The 26,691-nt window shown below is 32.6% G+C and overlaps 1 protein-coding gene across 1 annotated transcript in view; it reads left to right on the forward strand.

Moving 5' to 3' along the window:
- Window positions 1-26,691, forward strand: part of LOC123665033 (octopamine receptor beta-2R) — a 251,186-nt gene that overhangs the window by 97,344 nt on the left and 127,151 nt on the right. The window contains exon 3 of the mRNA XM_045599394.1: window positions 20,010-20,034. The gene's annotated coding sequence lies outside the window, so the exon portion shown is untranslated. The remainder of the gene's footprint in view (window positions 1-20,009; window positions 20,035-26,691) is intronic.

The raw sequence follows: 26,691 nt of genomic DNA on the forward strand, positions 1-26,691 counted from the left end.
CCTTCTACCAATTATGACAAAATTTAATACAGCCTATTTGTTCAACCCACTCTCGAGTTTTGCTCTAAGCAAAATATTTAGCGTATCGCCTTTTTCCTGTGGATTATGATTCTAAATAATTATATAAGTACCTAATTAATTAAATTACAATGTCCTAGCTAAAGAAATGGACAATGCTCTTTACTTCGACAACTAAAGGCCAATCAATCAAGTAAGAAACATTTAACGCAAAATTCATACCAATAATTACAATTACCAAACAAGAACAATCCAAATGAATATTCAGCTTGCATACCAAATGTACATCGATGTTTGAGATATTTCAGTAAACGGAACCATTCAATAAATGCAATAAATCAGAATCATGGGGTCCTATCGAACGAAATGAAAAGATTGTTCGATGAACGGATGATTTGTAATTGACAATTTGCGTAGCGGCCAACGTGGAGCGAGTATTGAATTTGGATATCTCAATTTGAATAAATCGTATACATTTATTATGATAAATGAAATCACTTATGTAAGATTTCGGTTTTGTTGGAACTTGGTTTTTAATCGAAAATATATTCAATGACCGAATTCTTGAAATATAACAGAAAAAACAAATTGAGTTATTAAAACTTTTGTAAAGGATGAACTCAATTGTTATTATAAAATTCTAGGTAAAGGAGATTTTATTTACTTCACATACTATCTACATAGAGATACATTATGACACGTTTATTGACTGCAATATGTGTAAAATATTCTGACATATATATCAATGGCAAGTGTATATAACATTTGTCATAATAATGCAAATAATAGTAAAAAAAATGATCTGGAAATTAAAACGTTCTTACCAAAATTCGAACTTTTAAATCATCAATTTTAAATCATACTTTTTTTTTTGTGTTATGGGCTTACTCTTGACCTCAGTCTAGCTCTAGAGCACAGACGAGGTCGAAGATGGAGCGAGTTCGCCCAGAAGAAGCCTGTTCACTCGCGATTTAAACATGTTCGGTTAAAAATTTTTCTTATAATAGTCCTAATTACTTGATAAATTCAAAAAACTACTAAAATCAAACGTCATCATCTTCATGATCATCATATAAATAAAATTGGAGTGTCTGTTTGTAACATTAAAATAACCGCTTTTTACTAAATGCATATGTATTTATACACGGTACTCGTACATATACCAAATTAACATTTTTTACAATTGTTATCTGTCCGTCTGTCCGGCTAATCTCGAAAACAGCTAAACCGATTTTAAAGGGACTTCTGCTGGCAGATAGCTGATGTAACAAGGCTAACTTAACTTAACTTAGGCTAGGAATTCATTTAATTAATTTATTTTATAACTCTGCGAACTGAAAAATATTTTTTTTTAAATTCCACGCGGATGAAGCCGCGGGCACAGCTAGTATAAAATAATTGAAGAGCTTGTGCACATACAAACTTTAAATGTGATATTTCTATTCGCAAGCACGTGAAAATTTACTTCTAGTTGATAAAATCTATAAATAGCTTATGTGCTGGATAAAATCACCAGCAACCGGTAAAAAAGACTAGTATTGTTATTTTTTGAAGCGATGAAATAACATTTCTTATCGTTCGTAGATACGTCACCTAATTCTGACTTCATGAATTGAGTTAAAAAATATAATTTATTTTTTATATTATTATATAATTAATATTATTTTTCTAGGTAATGAACTGGCAATAGATTTAAGTAAACACGAAAACATAAAGATGAAGATAATCTTTTATAAGTATCCTTTGAATTTAAAAGTACAAAAATGAAAGCCTCTCAATGGAAATTATTTCGTCAGATTTCAATGAGATATTTAATATTTCCTGAATAAATTGGTACACTACATAAATCGAGCTTGGAGCCCGTGGTTCTCGACCAAGACGTCTCCCTGATTTAAATAATTTCGTGTATGAAAAAATAATGTTTTGTAATTTATTATTGTGGCTATTGAAATATCTTGGGTTAAGAAGTACTTGGATTGTATCAGCATTACATATATCTATAATCTATAATAATAATAATATATATAAAAGCGAAAGGTCACTCACTCATCACGAAATCTCCGAAACTATAACACCTACAAACTTGAAATTTGGCAGGTAGGCTCCTTATAAGACGGAGGCATCCGCTAAGAACGGATTTTACGAAACTCGACTCCTAAGGGGGTGAAATGGGGGTTGCAAGTTTGTATGAACGTCCTATGATTTTGAAGTAAGAGACTTGAAATTTAAAATGTATGCTCTATAGATGATGAGAAGGTGTTCAAATAATATATCTTTAGAAATCAACTCCCTTTTGGGGTTGAATCGGGGGATGGTAGGTTGACTCACTCACCACGAAATCTCCGAAACTATAACACCTAAAAACTTGAAATTTGGCAGATAGACTCCTTATAGGGCGTAAACATCCGCTAAAAACGAATTTTACGAAATTCAACCCCTAAGGGGATAAAACGGGGGTTGAAAGTTTGTATGAAAGTCCCATGTTTTTGAAGTAAACGACTTGAAATTTAAAATGTGTGCTCCATAGATGGTGAGGAGGTCTCTAAACAATGTACCTTTAGAAATCAACTCCCTTTCGGGGTTAAAACGGGGGATGGTACATTGACTCATTCATCACGACATCTCCAAAACTATAACAGCTACGAATTTGACGTTTGATAGGTAGGTTCCTTATAGAGCGTAAACATTCGCTAAGAAAAAATTTTATGAAACTCGACCCCTAAGGGGATAAAACGGGGGTTGGAAGTTTGTACGAAAGTCCTATGTTTTTGAAGTAAGAGACTTGAAATTTAAAGTGTATGCTCTATAGATGGTGAGGAGGTGTCCAAATAATGTATATTTAGAAATCAACTCCTTTTTGGGGTTAAACGGGGGTTCGTAGGTTGACTCACTGATCACGAAATATCCAAAACTATAACACTTACAAACTTGAAATTTAGCAGGTAGGCTCCTTATAGATCGTAGACATCCGCTAAGAACGAATTTTACGAAACTCGACCCCTAAGGGAGTAAAACGGGGGTTGGAAGTTTGTATGAAAGTCCTATGTTTTTGAAGTAAGCTACTTGAAATTTAAAATGTATACTCTATAGATGGTGAAGAGGTATCCAAATAATGTATCTTTAGAAATAAATTCTCTTTTGGGGTTAAAACAGGGGATGGTAGATTGACTCATTCATCACGAAATCTCCGAAACTATAAGAGCTACAAATTTGGTATTTGACAGGTAGGTTCCTTATAAGGCGTAGACATCTACTAAGAACTAATTTTACGAAACTCGACCCTTAAAGGGGTAAAACGGGGGTTGGAAGTTTGTATGAAAGTCCTATGTTTTTGAAGTAAGAGACTTGAAATTTAAAATATATGCTCTATAGATGATGAGAAAGTATACAAATAATGTATCTTTAAAAATAACCTCCCTTTTGGGGTTGAAACGGGGGATGGTAGATTGACTCACTCATCACAAAATCTCCGATACTATAACAGCTACAAATTTGACATTTGGCAGGTTGGTTTCTTATAGGGCGTAGACACCTGCTAAGAACGGATTTTACGAAACTCGACCCCTAAGGGGATAAAACGGGGGAAGGAATTTTGTATGAAAGTCCTATGTTTTTGAAGTAAACGACTTGAAGTTTAAAATATATGCTCCATAGATGGTGAGGAGGTCTCTAAACAATGTATCTTTAGAAATCAACTCTATTTCGTGGTTAAAACGGGGAATGGTACATTGACTCATTCATCACGAAATCCCCGAAACTATAACAGCTACAAATTTGATATTTGATAGGTAGGTTCCTTATAGAGCGTAAACATCCGCTAAGAACAAATTTTACGAAACTCGACCCCTAAGGGGATAAAACGGGGGTTGGAAATTTGTATGAAAGTTCTATGTCTTTGAAGTAAGAGACTTGAAATTTAAAATATATGCTCTATAGATGGTGAGGAGGTGTTCAAATAATACATCGTAATCTATATATATAAAAGAGAAAGGTCACTGACTCACTCATCACCAGAACCCAAAAACAGCTGGAAGGTCCATCCATCTAGGATGGATAAAGATGAAATTTGGCAGGGAGGTAGATTATAGTTAGTAGATAATAGTAGTAGAGTAGAGAGATTTAGCGATATTCCACCGCTAAGGGGGTTTAATTGGGGTTGATAGTTTGTATGAAACATATACAGCCTGAAAATAAAACTAAAAATGTGGTGTATAGGGAGGTTTTATAAAAACAAGTATTAAATTATACTAAATTGTGCCTTTTAAAAAGTTACTCAGTGTGATAAGCATTTCAAGTGACTGAAATAAAAAAAAAAATGCGTTAAACATCTTAATAGTAATGCATATCTTCATAACCACGCGGATGTAGTCGCGGGCAACAGTTAGTGTATTATAAAACAAAGTCCCCAAAGTGTATGTGATCGATTTCCTCAAAATCTACTGAACGGATTTTCATGCGGTTCAAGAGGAAGGTTTACGGAACGGCTAAGCCGATTATAATGAGAGTTTAACTGGAAGTGTGCCGGGAAAACTTTGTGACACACTGATTTCAACGCGGGCGAAGCCGCGGGCACAGCTAGTAATAATATATATAAACGCGAAAGGTCATTCATCACGAAATCTCCGAAACTATAACACCTACAAACTTGAAATTTGGCAGGTAGGCTCCTTATAAGACGTAGGCATCCGCTAAGAACGGATTTTACGAAACTCGACCCCTAAGGGGGTGAAATGGGGGTTGCAAGTTTGTATGAACGTCCTATGATTTTGAAGTAAGAGACTTGAAATTTAAAATGTATGCTCTATAGATAATGAGAAGGTGTTCAAATAATGTATATTTAGAAATCAACTCCCTTTTTGGGTTCAAACGCGGGATGGTAGGTTGACCCACTCATCACGAAATCTCCGAAACTATAACACCTAGAAACTTGAAATTTAGCAGGTAGGTTTCTTATAGAGCGTAGACATCGGCTAAGAACGGATTTTACGAAACTCGACCCCTAAGGGGGTAAAACGGGGGTTGGAAGTTTGTATGAAAGTTCTATGTTTTTGAAGTAAGATGCTTGATATTTAAAATGTATGCTCTATAAATGATGAGAAGGTGTTCAAGTAATGTATATTTAGAAATCAACTCCCTTTTGGGGTTAAAACGGGGGATGGTAGGTTGACTCACTCATCACGAAATTTCCGAAACTATAACATCTACAAACTTGGAATTTGGCAGGTAGGTTCCTTATAGAGCGTAGACATTCGCTAAGAACGGATTTTATGAAACTCGATCCTTAAAGGGGTAAAACGGGGGTTGGAAGTTTGTATGAAAGTCCTATGGTTTTAAAGTCAGAGACTTGAAATATAAAATGTATGCTCTATAGATGGTGAGAAGGTGTCTAAATAATGTATATTTAGAAATCAACTCCCTTTTGGGGTTAAAACGGGGGATGGTAGTTTGATTTATTCATCACGAAATCTCCGAAACTTTAACACCTACAAGCTTGAAATTTGGCTGATAGGCTCCTTATAGGGCGTAAACACCCGCTAAGAATGGATTTTACAAATCTCGACCCCTAAGGGGGTAAAACGGGGGTTGGTAGTTTGTATAAAAGTCCTATGTTTTTGAAGTAAGAGACTTGAAATTTAGAATGTATGCTCTATAGATAGTGATGAAGTGTCCAAATAACGTATCTTTATTAACTAATAAATACTATTGACGTTGATAGCAATAGCTTAAAAGTGATTTTCAGATTTTGAGTATAATAATTTACTACCTCAAAAATTACCATTACAAGTATTAAATACACCACTGCATCCTCTCTATCCCTCTCTCCATTCGATTGTATTTTTTTTTGTATGTTACCTTAGAACTTTTGGTGATCGATCAATTTATTACTTTGTTTGAAAGGTGCTGCGTGTCATTTGGTCCCATTTAAATTTGATAGAGATCTGATTTTATGAATTAAAGTCGTTTTCTCTTTTCGTTTGCGAGCAAATACAATTATACTACACAAACTTACGGCATTACAAATATCTATGATAAATACAACTATATACAACTATCCTTTTCTTATTTAACAACTCTCATATACAACAATACAGCAATGTACATAATCAAATTCGCGTTTCAGTAGATATGTAGAATCGGAAGACATTATCCGTGCTGACAATTGTCCCACATCGAACATTCAATGGCCATAACATAATCATAGCTTAGCATATTATTGCCATATCCATAAATTATGATTCACAGTAACACTTGTACAATTTGATCCTAAGAACAGAGTAGATACGGCAGTGAGATGGATTTCTAAAATTAATATAGAAAATTGTCATAGTGTCAAGATTTTAAAGATTATTATTATTAATAAATATCTAATTCTTAGATACTTGCTGTATAAAGTGAATAAATTGGTTCCTTACTAAGCCCAATTATATACTTAAACCAAGTTTTTCGCATTTTGAACATGGCAACTGAAAAATTGATATTTACGAGACAAAATATTTTCGTTTCTTTATTTCGTTTCTTTTTTGAAGTACTTTAATATTTTTTTTTTTTTCATGTTCAAATTAAATTTAAGAAAACGACAATTAAATGTTATAATCTAGTACATCTACTATTTATGAGGTACCTGAATATATCAAACACCATTTCCAAATCTTTTCTGTTCAATGCCAGCGACCTATATAGCGATTGTGCATTCATACCGCCGCATTGTGCTCAAGCCCTCTGTGTTTATGAATGTGAATGGTTAATGATTTGATGATATGGTATTGTGTGGTTCCTGGTTTGGCTGCATTGCGGTTTGTTTCACATTGTCTTTATTTTCCATATTAATAGCTTCAAAATTCCAACAATTCCTCGTTGGAATTTCACTAATCAAACAGCTGTAAGTGTTTAGTTTATTAATTCAGCTTGTAATATCCTACAGTTGGCAATAGGCCTCTTTTTCCATGTAGGAACAGTACTGGAGCTTATAACAACTGGCGCTGACAGCTAAATATGCTATCCTAAGCAAAGTGGGTAGACAATAATGATCAATATCAAAAAATATCCTTCCCGAGCTGTATTGGTACCCGCAACTACCGGTGTTTAGGCGCCTGTGCATCACGCGCTCTCCTATAACAGAACGGTGTCAAAAAACTTATTTCATGATTTGTAATAAATTAAAAATCACCCAGATTCTGAAATCCATACGGATTATACTTATATTTGCTATGAACAGTGATCAAACTTGGAATAGTTAGGTCAGTTGCCTAGTTACAGATTTATTTGATATGTTAGCAGAAGCATCAAAAGTGTGATTAAAATTAGGTGCACTAACGGATTCAGAAGTCAAGGTCGCGTTCTGATTGGTTTGATTGTGAAAAAGAGAACATGAATCACAAAGTTCGTGTCAAGGTTAGAAGTGCATGTTCAAGGTTACAGACATGTATTATGCCATTTCTAGGGCAATAGACTGTAGAAAATAAATTTGTTGGAAAATATTTTTTTGATTAATAGCCGAACCAAGAGGCGGTGTCTTGTCTTCTGAACTGTTATAACGTATAGTTTAAATAATTTTATAATTCTTTTTTTGTTGGAAAGGAGATATCCCTAGTTTGGTACCATGAAAAGGAAACCAGAATTTGATGATGGGATTCCAGAGAAATCAAGGAAAACTCTCGAAAATCCGCATAACTTTTTACTCGGTGTACCGATTTTGATAATTTTTAATTTAATCGAAAGCTGATGTTTATCATGTTGTCACATTTAAATTTTATCGACACCTGATAACTACTTTTGGAGTAATCTTTGATAATGCGTATTTACTTGACTATTTTTTCATCTACCTATGTTGTATTACTTGTCGATATAATTGAAGTCGGTTTTATATTTCGTTTGCCTGCAAACACAATTATGCGTTTGATAATCATTGATAGAAATTGATTTTAGTCTCATTTCGTCTCTTAACGTTATATTTTAATTTTTTCTACTTTCAGATAATATAAATATAATATTTTTGTTATTGTGTCATTGTTTTTGTATTTTTTGCTATAAACTAAACAATAGTTTTGTATGAAAAAAGTTTGTGAACAAAATTTTTAACAGTATAATATTAGAAAAAAATTGCAATAGCAGCAAATAGTTGATTTCAAAATAGCTCTATTTTCTGAAATTTTCTCATTTAAAATTTTCTATCTTTCTCTTTGTTTGGGATTATCTTCGAGACCGCGAATTAATTAGGAAAGGAGCTTCGCTGGCCTTTACAAAGAATAGTACAGGCTTATTTTCATCCCGAAGTTATAAAGAAAGGTAAAACGGCAAATTTTTAATAATGAATCAAATGATATTTTGGATCAGTGAGTTGTAACTAATTATTTGTCTTTTAACTTATATAATTTGCAAATAAAGTAACGAAATAATCTCCTTTCATTGTATATATATTACCAACGTCAAATACAGTTTTTAGTATGCAACGAATGTGTACTAAGCACTAGAAGCATTGCTCATTTAAAGTTTTGAAGAGCAGGAATGAAATCCAATAATAGTTGTGTGGATTTGATTAGCTTTATGTGAACAATTTGCAAGTTTTATAAAAATTTCGCTTCATTTACTATTTTGGTTAGTCTAAATCTGAATAATCTCGAATGGTTTTTTTTTTTAATGAAGGAACGAATTAGTTTATTAAATACATAATTGTGTTTGCTCGCAAACGAAAAAAAACCGACTTCAATTATATCGACAAGTAATACAACGTAGATCGACGAAAAAATAGTCAAGTAACTACGCGTTATCAAAGATTACTCAAAAAGTAGTTGTCAAATCTCGATAAAATTTATGTGTGACTACATGATAAACACCAGCTTTCGATTAAATTAAAAATTATCAAAATCGGTACACCCAGTAAAAAGTTATTGCGGATTTTCGAAAGTTTCCCTCGATTTCTCTGGGATCCCATCATCAGATCCTGGTTTCCTTATCACGGTACTAAGCTAGGGATATCTCCTTTCTAACAAAAAAAGAATTATCAAAATCGGTAAATCCAGTAGAAAGTTATGCGGTATAATACAACGTGGGTCGACGAAAAAAGCGTCAAGTAAAAACGCATTATTAGATATAACTCGAAAAGTAGCTGTTAGATCTCAAATAAAAAATGGAACCGATTGGCACACACCACCTTTCGATTAAAACAAAATTTGTCGAAATCGGTCTACCCGGTCAAAAGTTCTGATGTAATTACAGTCGAATTGAGAACCTCCTCCTTTTTTGGAAGTCGGTTAAAAATACACTAATATTAGCATTTATTATAGCCTTGATTTAAGAATTTATTTCTTAGCTTCAAGAGAGGTTTGAAAAAATCAAGAAGTAGTCGGCAAATAAGCGGATATATGGATTTCGGCACGTGCTATTTGTAAAATAAAAATTGTTCAGAAAAATATAAATACCTACTGTAATGGTTTTATAAAATGGATTAAAAATGTTATACATATTTGGGCTATTCAAAAGTGTTATAGATAACCTTAATATGTCGAAACATGTTAGAGAATAATACAACAATTCAGCCTATAACATCCCACTGCTGGGCATAGGCCTCTTTGTCCATGTAGGAGAAGTGTCAGAGCTTAATCTACCACGCTGCTCCACTGCGGGTTGGCGGATATATCCCCATCCTCTACTATGAGTAACGATCGCTATCGGATATTTATGATAACTACCTGGACAGACGTATAAACGTGCTCAAGAGCAGACAGCCAAACCGGAAATTAAACGTTTGTTCAAATACAAATATCCGTTCCAAGCGGTAATCGAATCGGCAAATTGTCGGTGTTTTAGTCGCCTACACGCACCACTAAACCAGAGCGGTTGTTAAGTTAAAAAAATATAACCGTACAACTGTAATTACTTCACCAAATGTTTTATCAATTTTACTTTATCAAACGCTCGATACCAAACAACACGTTTAAGGTGACACAACACTTAAGAAAAACGCTAAAGTAAAAGGAAAAATAAGCAACAGCGAGAAATAACCCTTTTATTTTTGTTTCTATTTTTTTTACTATCAAGATGTTTATTCTGTTATTGCGTCGAACCACGCTTAAGCAAGATATTTTTATAAACCTTTAATTCTTTTTTTAGTTTGACAAGGAAACTTGATGTTGTTTTACGTAGAATTTATTTGAAATATTTGAGTGTTTACAAACTATAAATAAATATAAATCGCTAAATATTTTACTAACAACAGAATGATGTTCTTAATTCGACTGTATTTTTATGTATGCTACCTCAGAATTTTTGACTGGTGGACCGATTTCGATATTTTTTTTTTAATCGAAAGGTGGTGCGAGTCATGTAGTTTCCTTTAAATTTGATTAAGATCTCTAAAGTACTTTTCGAGTTATATCTAATAATGTGTATTTACTTAACTATTTATTCTTCTACTCGTACCTACGTTGTATTATTAGTTATATTGTTATTATCTGACCTATTTCTTAAAACTTTTTGGTAAATAATGTAAACTACATTTAGTGATAGATTGTCTCTTGTTCTTCAATCATCAAAATAAATTATCTTATTTGAGAAGGTATTTGACATGACTGTAATTATTTTAACCTAAAACCCTCCCCAACAATAATCCGAAATATTAAAAGGAGATTGTTTCTGTGATTACCATAGATCATTCGAATAGTAATCTAAATTTTAATTTTAACATTGATTTCCGATTTATCTGACAATCAAACATCTTGCTCGGAACCAATATTTATATTTATACAAATATTTCATTATCAACTGGGTATTTATTTGACTATGTGCGTTTCCCCTCTGTGCCTCTGAAAGTACATAATACGCAATAACTTGGTGATCACTACTATTGGTACAGGGGTATTATCTTACAAACTCACAGAGTCATGGCGCAGAATTGTTGTATCATTTAGTTAATAAGGCCTTTACCAAGCAATGGGGCAAAATTCATAATGTGTTTCACTTCAATACGGTTAATGTATATATATATATATTTATGTTTGTGTGTGTGTGTGTATTTTCTATGCTTGGAGCTATTATTTTGTGGTCGTAAATATGGTTGAAAATCTACGAACATCATGATAACTGATTTTTTGTTATAGGTTCAGCCTGTAATGTCCTATTGCTGGACAAATACTTCTTTTGATATGTACAAGAAGTATTTAAGGCGATTACCATATGCCTATGCTGTTCCTATAATGACAAATTTACTTATGTCTCTTATTATTTGAGTAACATTGGTACCCATAAAGTATTTTTAAAATTAGCAGTATCCTGTGTGGTTATGGTAGTAAAGAATATAGCCACCCCTCTCTTCCCATGGGTGCCGTAAGAGGCGACTAAGGTATAACACAATTCCACTACGACCTTGGAACTTAAAATGTGACCGATGGCGGGATAACCATCCAACTGCTGGCTTTGAAATACACAGGCTGAAGACGGGCAGCAGTGTCTTCGGTGCGACAAAGCCAGCCCTGCGGTCACCAACCCGCCTGCCCCGCGTGGCGACTATGGGAAAAACACACGAGTTCACACCACTTTTGGCGTAAACTTTTGGAGGACTATGTCCAGCGGTAGACTGCATTAAGCTGAAGTGATGATGAAGATGAAAATAAGCAGTGTATAAATATTACAAAACGTTCAGATATTCTTATCTAGATTTATGTTTTATTTCGAACAGACCGCGTATTTATATGATGTAGGCGTGTCCGTGAAGATGATATAAGATCAATCCAAATGATCTAGGAGTGTCGTCGCTGAAATACACAGTTATACAAAATGACATTCAAACGTAAAAAATAACACTTTTATTTTCAGACATATATTTTTACTAGAATTCAACTTGTTGGTATTATTGTGATGAAATGAAATAAAGTTATTTTAAATTTACACATACAGATTTAGTTTTTTTTTTATTATTTCATTTGTCGTCTCTCTCTCTCTCTCTTTCCTTCTTTCTCTCCTTAGGCTATTATTTTAATTTTTGATAGTTATATTTACCCCTCGTACTTACTATTTAATTATCGAAAATTAATTTGTTAGTAATTGTTTGCTATAATATGTATAAAATTTACTATATCCGGTGTTTGTTTCAAATCAGTAAATAATTGGTAAGTAAAATTTGGATGATAATTATTTTAATTTGTTGTAAGGGAAAAGTGCTACAGTTTAACATTTTTATTTTGTAGCACAGGCATCAAATAATAGATTAGCCTAGCACAATTTATGCATCATATTTTTAAAACTGAAAGTGTAAAAACACGGTAAAAAAATCCATCACGTAAACTCAAGACAAAATGTATATGAGCAAATCTTATGTGTATCAAAATATTACTCCTATATATCTGCTTTTCAGTTTCCATTTGAAAAATAATATTCATCCGTATGTTTCTTACCACTCCCACGGAAAGCGTCGTTCACATCCCAATTGTTCAATAAGATTTTAATTGTCCACTTTATACGTTCAAGTATCCTCGACGTTATATTTATCAAGATCTTATTTTAAAACAGTTTGAAGCAGTAAAAATTTATTCCTAAGTGAGTTAAAATTATTGTTAAAGTCACAGGATTTTTTCTCTACATTTTCAGTAGCGGGAGCTACCTGTTCCATAAAATTTTGATACAATATCAAATCATTTGTTTACTGTAACTGTATATGTCTTGGCGTATTTTTTTTTTTGTCATTCTGGATCAAATAGTTGAAAAAAACCAAGCCCAAATTTTTTTAGCCTACACATAATATAGTTATTTTATTATACAACTGGCTCAACAAACAAGCGTACGGCTCACCTGATGGTAAGCGTAACCCTAGTTAAAGACGCTTGCAAAACCAGGAGCATCGCAAGTGCGTTGCCAACCCTAACCCCGAGAGCTCTGGTCACCTCACTCACCACAGAAACACAACATTGCTTGAAAGCGGTATTATTTTGCTGTGATCGTCAGTAAGGTCGAGGTATTGCCCCAGTCGAGCTGCTCCAGATTTTGAACAGGTTATTGCCTGCTGTTTATTATTTTCGATAACATATATATTATTCCTTAATCATTTAAAGTTTTGTAAAAAAAAAACATTTTTTCCCTCTTTATTATTTTATAAATATCGAGGTTGAAATAATAAAAAGACATATTATGTCAATTCCTATTTATATTTCTGTGAGAGTACTGTCCAAGTCCATTACTGCTCCATTTCCAGTTTCTATTCCATACAAAGATTTAATATCATAATGCTTCAAATACTTACGTTCAATATTTGTTGGAAAACCACAATGGACATAACAATTCTAAACCATTTCATTGTACGGAGTAAATAAGAAAACTTATTTATCGGTATTCCGAAGGAATGATAGTAATTGTCAATTCTGTTTAGCCGCAGTTTCTTAGTGTTTTCCTCATTTCCCCCGAGTACGTCCCATTTAACATTGGGTTCCGTTCACTGGAATAGTTGTATTGATTTTTTTTTACCAATCGCAATTGTTATCCGTAATCACTCTAAATGTAGCTGCAGTTATATTTGCAAGACCTATTTTTACTTCTGATGTCAGATTTAATCTATATACATATATATAAAATAGAACTGTCCGGATTCTTATGAGACTTTAACTAGAAGATAGGGGCTGTGGTGTAACGTATAAGCTATTTATCCCAATTACCCAAAAATCGATTACTGACAATTGATTGACGTGACGATTTATGCTACGTACCAACGTTACTTACGTTTTCTATTTAATACGATATTTTTTGTGAGCAATAATATTATAAAGCTAAAAAGTTTGTGTGTTTGTTTAAACGCGCTAATTTCAGGAACTAATGGTACGAGTTGAAAAAAATATTTGTGTATTGAAGCCCATTTACCGAGGAAGGCTTAATGGCTGTCTCTTTTCCTCAAATTAACGCGGGTGAAACCACAGAGAATAGCTAGTTCAGTAATACAAATTTCAGACTTTGAAGTAAACGAAAAAATTTTGGACATCAGAAAATTTTGAAAGATTTTATATTATTAAAAACAAGATCTGACAGATTAACTGATGTTTCCGGATCGAAGACTCTAAAAACATTGTGATACAAAAAATATAAAAAATCCCGAGTTTAAAATCTATAAGGGACGAAAAAGATTTGGAGAATGATAAGGTAGAGGGAGGGGAAAGGACGGGTCAGATTTCCGGTTCCCATTCAGGATAGAATTCTGCAAAAATGTTTATTAAAAGGAAGTCGTAATTTTTGATATGACAGTATCCGCTATTGAATAGGGACATACAAAATAATTTAGAGTTTCAGAATCAAGAGATTTATTTTTGCAACATGGACGTAAAAATACAGCCTATATGACACAGGTAGTAGAATAAATAGGGTTTTGGATGATAACTTTCATAGCGTGAAAGGATAAAGCCTATATTTTAAAACGAGTCATATCTTCCCAACGCACAATTGGTCAATGACTTTTTTTGTTTTTTTTTTACAATTATTATTTCGTATTGAAAATACGTATAATGCCTATTTTAAGAGAAGGATTGGAACTTAGTCCACCACGCTGCTTCACTGCGGGTTTGCGGATACCCCCTATCCCTACTATGAGTAACAATCGCTAGTAAATGTACATGATAACAACCGGTACCGACAGCTGGAACCCGCAAACCATTGTTTTTTAGGCGCCTATACGCACCACCACGCCAGAGTGGTTGTTGTTGGTCACAGCTTTTCATAAAATACTTTTTACTACTATAATTGTGGCGTTCGCTTTTGGTTTTACTATTCTGAAATGGTGACTACAAGTCAAATTTTTTTACCAGTTATTTTGTAAAAGAGATACGCTAGTTTTGAACAGAAAAATTATAATAGAATTTAAGTAAATAATCAGTTCTAATTTTTTTATTGATTTGGTCTTAGGATTTTATTCGTAATAGCATTTCTATTTACTATTCTGCCATTTGTTAAATATCTTGAATTAGTAGAATATTTTGGTTCTAATTTCAATCGAACATTTATTCATCATCATCACCATCACCTATTGCAGTCCACTGCTGGGTACAGGCCTCCCTAAGTTCGCACCAAACACCCTGGTCTTCCGCAATCCTTACGTAGATCGTTGGTCCAGCGAGCCGGAGGACGTCCCACACTGCGTTTGCTAACAAGCAGTCAATAATAGAACATTAATATAATAACATTTTAGTTTAGTTTGTAAAGTTTTGCCAAATATTCGTCTTGGAACTAAATTTTAATTTAATTATTAAAAAAAATTTAAAATATTTGTGTTTCTCAATAAAATAAACATAAAACATTTGAACGTCTTCAGTATCGAGGGATCTTGTTTTTGAAGAAATAATTTTAGAATCTAAAAAATTTCTTACCAAAGTTATAAAACGCTTTAGGAAACTTAAAACTCTCGCTTAGTGTATGAAGTTTGGAGATCTTCGCGTAAAAATACTGAAAGTAAAAACTGAATTATTTATTTTTCTTTTAGAAATATGGAAAAGTTTTTTTTTTTATATCTGTTTTACAATGATATAATTAAAATTTATGAGTACATTCTCTATACAAGTTTACGTTTTACAATTTGAAATGCAAATGAAATTATTTTTAGACGAACGAATTTTTTAACGAATTCAGTAGGAGGGCCTCAGTCGATTGTTGTTTTTTTTATGTGTTATTTTATTAATTTTTCTATGTGTAGGATATCAAAATCAGTAGATTTTGATTTTTTTTTCATTTGCGTACGTTGTGTCAACTTTTTTAAGTAAACTTCTTTACACGATTGACTTGGGGAGTAACCGGTGAATGCGTAACGAGAGCGTTACGAAAAGTATGATCGGGCGAGGCGAACGGAAGTTGAGAGGGAGATATAAGTTAGTGAAGATAGAAAGTTTTTCAGTGTGCTTAAAGGCATATTCGTTTTTTTTTAATTTTAAAACTAATACAATTATGTTAACGTCTATTTAAAATAAGTAAATTTAATTGATGATAGTACAAGTATATATTTTATTAATTAATTTATTTATATGTTTATTATTTATTTATATTATTATTATATTATTAGATTGTAGAATTCACTTTTTTTTTGCCTTTTTGATGACCCTACTCTGTTTTGTTTTAAAATCTTCTATACGCTAAGGTTGTCTGGAAGAAATGGCTTTCCTAGCGATAAGACCGCCTTTGTGCATATTTTTATTTTAAAAGTTTTTATTTTTCTTAAGATATCTATGTACTTTAACTTTTACGCACAATAAAGTATATTTCTTCTCCTTCTTCTATTTATTTTAGGAGCACTTATCTACAATACACGTATTACGTGGTACAGGCATCCTTGATCCCTAAATTTGTCGTTCTTTGATCTCTAAGAAAAGGAAAAATACTTTGTTCTTTATCTTTATTTTAAGAACAAGAGTGATCTTAACAGGAGTTTTTATACCGAATTTAGAAAATGGACGAAATGTGATGGATGTAAATTACGCTAACTAAGTCAACCTCAAAAGCACTAGGTAATATATTAATCATTATTCAAGGATTACATACGGCTTAGATAGTCGGGTCTTCGGATAGTATCTAGAATTCTAGATTTAATAATTCGAACACTATTACATGGTTAAATTATTCATCGACAAGGTAGTCGAAGTATTTGGGATATCTCAAAAAGTACTCGTCAAATCTAAGCAAAATTTCAAATTTAACCACATTACAAGCACCAGCTTTCGATTCAAAAAAGGAACATTGATCTTTATTCCCAGTAATAAGTTATAAAGTAACACATAAAAATAGTCAAATTGGGAACCTCATTTATTTTAATCCTTAAATATGATCACCACCGCCGTAGAAGCTCCGGACTTGTTATTGGATCAGTGTTACCTTAAAATGACATAATGATTATATGATCAGTCACTTTAAGGTCAATTCGCTTACGGTCTAGTTTGTCAGACGATAAGAGGTAAAATTGCTTAAAATGATGAAATAATTAACCTTAATACGTCAATATACATCGTTGAACTTGTCCTGTGTTATATATATTGCCAATTTCATATTAATATGCCCTTCAAAACAATTCTCTCATAGAAGGAACTCGTGTTGTTGTTCTTGTTTTTTTTTTTTTTTTTTATTGAGACTTTAGATGCTACTTACGAAAAAGAACCTCCATTTTCTACATAAAATTAAATCAAATAAGTAATTTGTTATATTAAAAAAAAAGATTCCAAAATGATTTTATTCTACTTAAAAAAAATTATATTGAACACTAGATGACCCAGTGAACTTCATATCACCGATATATATTTGAAAAAAATATGGAATAATGACTTTCTGAACGCACCTATAAATATTTCACAGTCAAGTGACAATAGTCTTCGAAATGAAATTGAAATAAATTGAAAACACTTATTTCGTCATAAGGTGATTATACACATTTAACGAAAGTCAAAAAAATGTCATTTACAAAAATAATAATACAAATAAATAAATAAAAAAAACTTAAGAATAATAAAAGAAAGTTAAAGTAGCAAAAAAAAAATAAACAATAAAATAAAAATTTATATCTTAATATAGGGTACATTACAAACTTAGGTAATATACCCAGTGTTATGTGCAACCTTAACTTAGTCAAAATAATACAAATATTAAGTTACTTTAAATTTCTAATGTCTCGGTAGACATTACCTTCCTATTATTTGACAAAAGAGATCAAATTATTTACAGTTAGAAACATTTTGTATTGGAAAATGGTCGTTTTTAGCATTTTTCGTTTAAACCTTCTCTGACTTCCACAAATATATCAAGATCAAAATTAGCCAAATCGGTCCAGCCATCCGCGAGTATTTGGGAGACAAACGAACAATAATTAATTTATATATATATATATATTCAAAGTATTTATAATTGATACATATTACACTAATTCGCTTTGTATTACGTAAAAAGTATATTTCACAAAAATCACTTTCACAATTTTCTTTTTAATTTTCTTTTAAATATTTATAATTATGTACTATTATGTATATATAATTTACCTTTCTACAAATATGCGGCGACTCTGTGCATGATATAGCATATACCCGTTAATATCCCGTAAACGAATTCATTTAGATATTTTATGATGCACCTCTTTTAAACAAAAACAATACACTTTTGTCTTTATAGCATTGTTATCGACATTAAAGCCTTCACATTTATAAACTAGATTTGAAGTCAGTGTTGGGTATTCAAGGACCGATACACGAATCATCCATCTTACATTTTATTTCCGCGTGCCGGGTTCGTGGCGTATCGAACGGGTCGGCGATATGTGTATTTGTTGTATGTGTAAGTTTGTTTTCAAAGTTAGAAAGCAGTATTTCCAATTCGAGCAAGTGTTTTTCTTTTATTTTAAATATTAGTTTTCAATTTGGAACAGCTAATTTTCTTTTATTTACCTATTATAAAATGCTGTACGTAGCTTGCTTGGGTAGAACTGCGACCTAGTTTCTACTGTGTGAATTTTGGTGTAAAAATTTGTCTATGTGTTATTTTGAGTAGTTAGCCAGCATGCCAATTTGAATGATGAGATCAGTGGGTCTTTTCATAAACGGCTGAGATATTTTGCTTCTTTCCACAGATTCATTCTTTAATATCGTTTACAATATAAACAGAACTTAATAAATGACTAAATATCACACACACGGTCATCTGTTCCTAAAGTAAGTAACTTAATGCTTGTGTTATAGGTAACAGCCGACTGGTATAGCTACATTTTTTTTTCGACAAACATACATATAAATAATACATATATAGATAAATGTTATACATACATATACAACCAGACTCGGGGTGAGAATCGAACCCACAAAACACGGAGCAGCAAGCACTACAAACTGCGCCAACGGGCTAGTCAAATAGAATAAATAATAAAATAAAATTTCCCGACTAAAGACACACAAGTCGTTTTAGAAACTAAATCAAAGATGTATTTATTTAGAGTGAGATTATATTTAGAGTTAGAATTTATTTGAGATGTGTATATTTTGAGTCTGCACGATATTCCACCTCAATGGCCTATAAAATTCTTATTGTTATTTAAATATCACTTTTATGGAATTATCATATTAAATAAATAACCAGTTACGAACAATTCCCGATAAGATGAGAATTATGTGCACAGAAAAGTACGAACGCCCAAACTTCGACAATCATCTGTAGTGTTTTTACATATATTTACCGTATGTAATCAGCTTTGTAATCACAGCATCGACCCGTCATTATTAAGAAGAATTTGCGTACAGCTCGCAAATATTAAAAGTCCTGAACGTGCCGCCTGGACATTTTCATTCTTACCAATAAGTCTTATTATTATTTTTATTTTTTTTTATGTCACTAAGTCGGCAAACAAGCGTATGACTCACCTGATGGTAAGTAATTACCGTAGCTTATAGACACCTGCAACACCAGAAGCATCGCAAGCGCATTGCCGACCTAATCCCCAATCCCCCCCAGGAGCTCTGGTCACCTTACTCACCAACAGGAACACAATACTGCTTGAAAACAGTATTATTTTGCTGTGATATTCTGTAAGGTCGAGGTACTACTCCAGTCGGGCTGTTCCATATTTTGAGCAGGAAATTCCTGCTGTGCCCTACCTCAGTTAATATATTTATATAATTTCTTCTGTCTTTTCTTCTTGTTTATATTTTTCTTTCTCTTTCTCTCTTTCTTTACCACATTTTCATCCATTGTCATCTAAAATAACAACAATATCTATGATAGCATTATAATAATCATATACATGTGCTTGAAATGATATCGATATACAATTACGCTCTTGAGCGTTTGTTGGAAATCTGTTGGATTTGAACACGATTATAATTATTGCTCAATAGAGCAATCCTTGATAGCAATTGATTTATGATATACTACTCGTATATTGGTTAATATCTGTCTTACCCATGTTGGTTTCGATATATTGTGATGAATCTAATATAGAAAGAATTATTATTATTTTGTAAGCAACTTATTAAATTGATTTTTGACATTTATTATCTTTGTTACAGGTAACAACAACAAATTGACAGAAGAGTGAGTAGTGCAATATTTTTAAATTAATTTAAATGCACGTTGTCATCATTTTAACCAACTTCAAGAAAGGAGGAGGTTCTCAATTCGCCTGTATTTTTTTAAGGTGGAACGATCTCAATATTTCTTTTTTTAAACGAGACGTGGTATTTGTCACGCGGTCTTGACTTTTTTTTTCGTCTACCTACGTTGTATACCTATTCGGTCGGTGTATTATAATTGAAATCGGTTTTCATTGCTTGAGAGCAAACACAATTGTCCCCGAAATATTACTACTACTAATTAAATTATAAATATGCATTAAATGGGGATCAATATTCATGTTTGATGATAGATCATAGAAAAACCGAATGGTATTGTTGGGGTCAGTGACCTGAACCGTGGTGCTTAGGGAAAACTGGCTATCCGAATGCTGGTTAAATAAGTGGCGTCCTCGTCCTTGACAGGTATAGAAAGTTTGATTAAAAGATGATATATAGCCAGCAAAGAAAGATGAAAAGGTATTCTGTGAAGCTTGAACTTAACAACGTTTCGAGTACTAGACTGAAATAAAATCTATACTAATATTATAAAGCTGAAGAGTTTGTTTGTTTGTTTGTTTGAACGCTCTCAGGAAATATTGGTCCAATTTGAAAAATTATCTCAGTGTTAGATAGCACATTTATCTAGAAAGGCTATTGGTGATTTTTTTCAAAATAACGTGTGTGAATCCGCGGGGCACGGCTAGTCGAACAATAGATTTTTTGGTAATTTTGTTATCCCAAGCATTTCATTTCGGTGATTTACTAACTTAATTTTTGAGGATAGTTTCATAATTCCAACAATATTTGTATAATAGTCGTATAAGTTGACTAAAAATAGAAACAGTAAAAATAAAATTACATTATCGTTATTAGGAATAATAAAAAGAATACAAACAAAACAAAATAAATCTTCATTATCGTCCACCGGGGTGTCATTATCCGAGGGCAGATAAGCCATCCCGGTTGTTATCAACGTCTGGGAATAACCGTGAAATCTAAGTAGGGTTGTATCAGTGAGATATTTGCCAATTCTGGACAAATAAGGATGTAACTGACCGTGAATGTGTAATGCTGAACCTATATTTGACTACATGTGTTTCTTTTTATACTTTCCGTAATGTTGTAATAAATTTAATTATACCTTTTTTTAAGAAGTAGGTAGATTATAATTATCTGAAAATTAAATCTGAAAAGTTTAGAGTAAAAGCAGTTTTTTGGGGTAGTATTTCAAAGTAACGTTAGGTTTATAATAGTATTATTGAATACTAGCTGTGGCCGCGACTTCGTCCGCGTGGAATTTTAAAAATATATTGTTCAGTTCGCAGAGTTACAAAATAAATAAATTTTTAAAATAAAAGTAGCCTAAGTTAGTACTTATTTCATCAGCTATTTGCCAGTGAAATTCCCGTCAAAATCTCTCCAGCCGTTTTAGAGATTAGCTGGAACAAATAGACAGACAGACAGACAAAAACTGTAAAAAATATTATTTTGGTATATGAACCGTGTGTGAATAATCATGTATAAATCATCATAATAAATCTACATGCATTTAGTAAAAAGCGGTTATTTTGATATTACAAACAGACACCCACAAACTCCAATTTTATTTATTTGTAGAGATCATAATTTAAATTGACTCAAATTAATTTTTATTTACAATTACAATAAATAATAATGTTAAAGTCATTATGAATATGTTTTGAATACAATACACGACAAGAATATTATGTAGTAAAACTCACAATAGACATGACAGTGCACAGAGGATGTAAATTGATAACCATATCGTAACTTCAAATAATAGGTTCGGGTTTTTGTAAAGAACTCACTATAGACGGCGCCACGGTCTCTTAGACCGAATATAAAATCATCATACTAAAAATTTCGATCTAGCGAGTACATCGTTCCACAGCTTAATTGGCCAGAGCACCGGCACAGTCAGTCGGAGATGCAGGTTCGATCCCCGCTGGAACGGTCCATTTTTGATATGATATTAAAAAATGTTTCAAATAATAGCTTGAGTTTCCAAAAGGAAACACCGAGAACAATCGTTCGAGTCTCGAGAGAAATTCTGAAACATATGTTTCCGCTGATCTGCAGCGAATAAACGTGCAGCATTTAGTTTAATTTTCTACTTGATAATTGCGCTTAGATAGAAAATGTATCGTACTTATATTATTTACTGTTATTTTATTTTATTTATTTACACTTTCGCACACCAATACAAGATTTTAACAGTATTACAAATATATTTAAAAAAAAAATTTTAATTTAAAAAATTTACATCCACGGGCTCAAAATGCCCATGCCTTTTTAACCGACTTCCAAAAAAGGAGGAGGTTCTCAATTCGACTGTATTTTTTTTTTTTTTTTTTTTTTTTATGTATCTTACATCAGAACTTTTGACTGGGTGGAGCGATTTCGACAAATTTTCTTTTAATTGAAAGGTGGTGTGTGCCAATTGGTCCCATTTAAATTTATTTGAGATCTAACAACTACTTTTCGAGTTATATCTAATAATGCGGTTTTACTTGACGCTTTTTTCGTCGACCTACGTTGTATTATACCGCGTAACTTTCTACTGGATGTACCGATTTTGATAATTCTTTTTTTATTGGAAAGGGGATATCCTTAGTTTGGCACCGTGATAAGAAAACCAGGATCTGATGATGGGATCCTAGAGAAATCGAGGGAAACTCTCGAAAATCCGTAATAACTTTTTACTGGGTGTACCGATTTTGATAATTTTTAATTTAATCGAAAGCTGATGTTTATCATGTGGTCACATATAAATTTTATCAAGATCTGATAACTACTTTTTGAGTTATCTTTGATAACGCGTAGTTACTTGACTATTTTTTCGTCGATCTACGTTGTATTACTCGTCGATGAAATTGAAGTCGGTTTTTTTTTCGTTTGTGAGCAAACACAATTATGTTAAACATGCATTACAATTTAATACCACAGGCGATTTTTCATACAAACTACAGATCGACAGTCCTGTGACTGTCTAGTAAAATTAGGTCGTGGTCCGCCATGTTTTTTTCCTTACAAATACTCTTTGATCACTCATTATTCATTCATTCATAATTTCTGAACATTTTATTCATTTTCTTATCTGTCTATATCAACATTTATTTGCTAATTATCATATATGTACACTTATTTCCTAGTTAAATTTGGTTTACCTTAAAACGCATAAATTTGTATCAGTTGCAACAGGCGACCTTATCGCTAATACAGCGATCTCTTCCAGGCAACCTTTGGGCAGAGGACGAAATAAGGAGTATGGGATGGGGCGAAAAAATGTATATGTAGCCGATGAATGTCATGTGGTTCCATTTAAATTTAATTGAGATGTGACGAGTTATTTTTAACCAACGAAAAAACGGAGGAGGTTCTCAAGTCGACGCGTATATTTTTTTTATGTATGACCACGATTACTTACTTAGCTATACTTACGGTACTGTGTGGCTACGGTACTAAAGAATATAGCCACCCCGTCTCTTCCCGTGGGTGTCGTAAGAAGCGACTAAGGGATAACACAGTTCCGCTACCACCTTGGAACTTAAAAAGCCGACCGGTGGCGGGATAACCAACTGACTGCTGGCTTTGAAATACATAGGCCGAAGACGGGCCCCAGCGTCTTCGGTGCGACAAAGTCAGTACTGCGGTCACCAACCCGCCTGCCCAGCGTGGTGACTATGGGCAAAACACATGAGTTCACGTTATTTTTGGCGTAAACTTGTGGAGGCCTATGTCCAGCAGTGGACTGTATAGGCTGTAATGATAATGATATACTTACATTAGTTTAAGAACTTAGTTATTAAGGCTAATTAAAAACTCAACTATTTACAAAAATTTATACTCAGATATAGTTTCATTACTATAAGAAGTTAGTTATTAAAGTTAAAATAAAAAAGCTTTATTATTTTTTGCTTTTCAATTTTTTTGGCGGTTTAATTTTTTGTTAAAAAGTTTTTATTGACTTATCTCTAATAATGCGTATTTAATTGTCATTTTTTTTTCATCTACGTTGTATTACTGGTATTGACTAGTTGTTCAAAATGTGTGTCATTGAAGCAGTTTTTTTTTTTCGTTTCCGACCAAACACAATTATGTTTCAAACCAGTAACTCACAGTCGTTTTAATTTAAAATAGTCACTCGTATTTTATAATCACACTATTTTCTGCCCGCAAGCCGCCCGCTTTCGTCCGCGTGTACTCCGCTCCGATTAGTCTTACCGTGATGATATATAGCCTATAGCCTTCCTCAATAAATGGGCTATCTAACACTGCAATAATTTTTCAAATCCGACCAGTAATTCCTGAGATTAGCGCGTTCAAGCAAACAAACTCTTCAGCTTAATAATATTAGTATAGTTTATTCACATCAAACTTTGTTTTCTCTTATCCTTTGATCTGGAACGAGATAGAATTAAATAACAAGTAAACATAATTAAGTAAATGTTTTGATCGGCTCGCAATTTAATAGAATCTTGAAGCGTGTAGACTAAACAAGTTAATTTACTCTCAAGAAGGTAACGTTTTACATAAAAGGTAACGTAAGCGGGTATCATTTTATTGTATTACTAGCTATACCCGCGACTTCGTCCGCGTGAAATTTAACAAAATACTTATTGATCAGTTCGTAAAGTTATAAGAAATAAATCTAAAATAAATGTAGCCTAAGTTACTCCTTATTATATCAGCTATCTACCAAAGAAAGTCTCGTTAAAATCGGTCCAGCCGTTTTAGAGATTAGCCGGAATAAACAGACAGACAGACAAAAATAGTAATAATTTTTTTTTGGTATATATACCGTGTATACATACATATGAATTTATTAAAAAGAGGTTATTTTAATGTTACAAACAGACACTTCAATTTTATTTATTTTTATAGATTGTTTTTTTTTTTATACATATGAGTACTGTTCTAACAATAATAAGTATTTGCGTTAGTACTTTACTTTTTGCTTTAAATATTAAATTACTACGGTTAGGAAAATTGTGTGTATAAATACGCAAGGCGACATAAATTGTCCATTCTGATAAAATAATTATTATAAATTTTGTTTGTGTTACCAAACACAACTGTCTAGACATCTTCCAGTCTCATTTGAAACATATCTGTGCCACCGTATGCGTCAAAAAGGGGCCGCATATACATACACACATTTTGAACAAGTAAAGACATCAAAATTAGGTTATATTAGTCGAAGAGGTAAAAATATGCTAATTTACTCGCTACCGCTTCCGCTCGTTTAATATAATCTCTATATTAAGTACGTCTCGTTGTTTAAGACGCTGGCATAAGCCAATTTTAATTTATATTTGATTTAGTTGACATAATATAACATAAATTATAAAAGTTTTTGGCATTTAAATGGCATTTCTATAATTAATGTTTTAATGAAAAATAACATTTAATAATTAATTACTGTATATGGCATTAATTTCTTTGTTTATAAGAATTTTGACAGATATAAAAGCAATAAAACGTTATAGAAAGTTAAGGTATGAACTTTAAAGTAATGGAAAAAGGAATATTTGTCTGTATGTCCTTTATATAATCGTAAACTATGGATTTACGCCGCGTTGGCGCAACGGTTAGCCATGGATTGTAACTGTTGCGCTGGCAGTTGCGGGTTCGATCCCCGCACATGACAAACATTTGTATTGGCCATACAGGTGTTTGCCGTGGTCTGGGTGTTTGTGCAGTCCTTGTGGGTCTACCCCACCGTGCCTCGGGGAGCTCGTTAAGCCATCGGTCCCGGTTGTTATCATGTACATCTAATAGCAATCGTTACTCATAGTAGGGAATATATCCACCAACTCGCATTGGAGCATCGTGGTGGATTAAGCTCTGATCCTTCTTCTACACGGGGAAAGAAGCCTATGCCCAGTAGTGGGATATTGCAGGCTGAAGCGAAACTATGGGTTTGATCGTGTCATGATCATCAGCAAAGTGTCGTGCATGAGCCTACAAAGGTTACTGAGTTGGTATGAAGATAAAAAAAAGCGTAGCAACGCGAACAGGGCACGGCTAGTTATAAATAAAGAAATATGACCAGGAACAATAGCGCGTCAGAAATCACATTTAACAACGAAATTAAATGCAACAGCTGATGTAATAAGGAGTAACTTAGACTACTTTTATTTTATATATATTTTATTTTGAAACTCTGCGAACTGAACAATATTTTTTTTAATTCCACGCGAACGAAGTCATTGGCACAGCTAGTAATATAATATAATAAAATAATATAATATATTTATATTAATATTAGGTATTAATATTATATCATTTAGTTCAAGAGGGTGAGTATATTGCAAAATCTCAATGTTAAGAATAATAACAATTTCAAGTATACAGAGATATTTTCATACATTTCTTTTGTAAACCTCTATTGAAGCGTGAAGGATGTGTGAAAGCTCATTAGGCGTCTGTCCTCGTCTTTAATACAACAGACGGAGTATGTTAAGAGTCTTAGCATTTATTTATTTATACGTATTTTAGGTATAAACAGCAGTTACATAACCATATTATGTAACAACAGATATACAAAATATAAATAATGGTTAATATTTCAAGCACTTTAATTCTGGAATAGAATGTAGCCTATATTCAACTA

The sequence above is a fragment of the Melitaea cinxia genome, chromosome 23, assembly GCF_905220565.1.
Source record: "Melitaea cinxia chromosome 23, ilMelCinx1.1, whole genome shotgun sequence".
NCBI classification, from domain to species: domain Eukaryota; kingdom Metazoa; phylum Arthropoda; class Insecta; order Lepidoptera; family Nymphalidae; genus Melitaea; species Melitaea cinxia.